A 2,000-nucleotide genomic window follows, 5' to 3' on the forward strand; every position below is an offset into this window, starting at 1 on the left:
GAGAACTCTAACTTCTATATATGTATATATAAATATATATATATATATATATATATATATATATATATATATATATATGTATGTATGTATGTATGTATGTATATATAGACACACGTATATATATATATAATATATATATATATATATATATATATATATATATATTATATATATATATATATATACATATATTATATACGTATATTATATATATATATATATATATATATATATTATATATAATATTATATATATATATATATATATATACGTGTGTTATATATATACATACATACATACATACATACTTATATATATATATATATATATATATATATATATATATATATATATATATATATATATATATATATATATGTGTGTATATATACATACATACATACATACATATATATATATATATATATATATATATATATATATATATATATACAAATATAGATAGATAGATAGATAGATATATATAGATAGATAGATAGATAGGTAGATAGATAGATATTCATTTATTTACATGTATATATATACACTGTTACTTTTCAAGAGAGAAGTTAAATGCAGCACCATGCTAGTCAATCCGGATGGACGAGTGCGGCGTGAACAGCTGTCCTTGAGTGGACAGATCGGTGAAGATCATGCCCCTTACCAGGAGAGAACTGTGGCTTACGTGTCCTAATCTTGATTTTTTTTTCAGATTATATTTATCAATAAAATGCCCCTCCTTTTCCCCTCTCTTTCAAATCGGAGTATGCCTGACGCATCCAATGCCGGATTGTTCAATCGGCAACATGAGCAACTCTGGGCTCAGAGAATGATAGTGACCTTAGTTAATGTGAATAATAGACAATTATTCACTAACTATGGAGCCCGGGGAACGATTACTGGGCCCCTGAATGGCACGTAAATATTTTTTTTTTTACTTATTTTCATATCGTAGATAATGAAGAAATAAGTAAACAAGTGACCATAAGAAGCGGATAACTTTTGTCTCTCCTCATTCGGGGCGGACGCCGTCAAAAGGTTGAGGAGTACTGATATTTACAGGTCTGCCCTTGCACAGAGATGATGTAAGCATACATGAATAAAACTAGAATCAATTTGTTTTAGATAGAACATAAGCATAGTTTGAAAACTGAACTACGCTTAAACATAATGTGAGAAGTATGCAGATGGCAGAATACAGGCTTATAAAGGAAAATGCACCTATCTTACACTCTCTCGAAACGGGTTTTATTTGATCAGCCTCCCCACGCGCCATTATCCCCGCTGGAGGATGCACGCCAATGCGAAAACGAGCGGCTGAAATCTCGTATTCTTCGTCAACATTCGGTTGAGTGCTACATCCCGGATGCATAGACATGTATGAACCAGTCTTTGAAGACAGAACGAAAATTCGGTTGCACTGCCCATCCCTCTCTGCACTCCGCACACCAGGTGGTGAGTGCCCTTACATCCGTTGCATAAATTCCCGGCCCACTGGCGAGCCTTTTGCTGCTGCTTTATATCTATATTAAGTCATTTGAATGAATGACTCATATCCTGTGCAAAGGACGCCAGTTTTATAATTCTATAGGGTAGTAGCGATTCGCAACACTTCAGCGTGCGGCCCCGTCTACAGCTCTGATTTTTTCACAGCTCATCAAACATGCCAGCACTTAAAAGCTGCTATACTTTAAAATAAAGCTGAATTCCGCAATGCAAGCAATATGTGCGCACCATGCGGAAGAAGTAGTGGCTGAATACCCAGCGTCGCGACAGTGATGAAGATCGTCCTGAGTAAAGGGTGATGCCATTGGCTCTGTTCGGAGGCCTACGCGGCCCCTCATAGATTCGGGGGCATAATGCCTTGCTAACTACTACTATTACTCCTCAAAATGCACGTCACCTCATGCGGTAATAACGGAAACTTTAATGTAAAAAAATAGATCTATGAAATCCTTGCTCTCCGCCAAAGTTCGGAGTATTGAGGGATAAAGAAAGAC

Source organism: Penaeus japonicus, unplaced genomic scaffold (assembly GCF_977035675.1).
Source record: "Penaeus japonicus unplaced genomic scaffold, GWHDUDI00000001_assembly GWHDUDI00000007, whole genome shotgun sequence".
Taxonomy (NCBI): domain Eukaryota; kingdom Metazoa; phylum Arthropoda; class Malacostraca; order Decapoda; family Penaeidae; genus Penaeus; species Penaeus japonicus.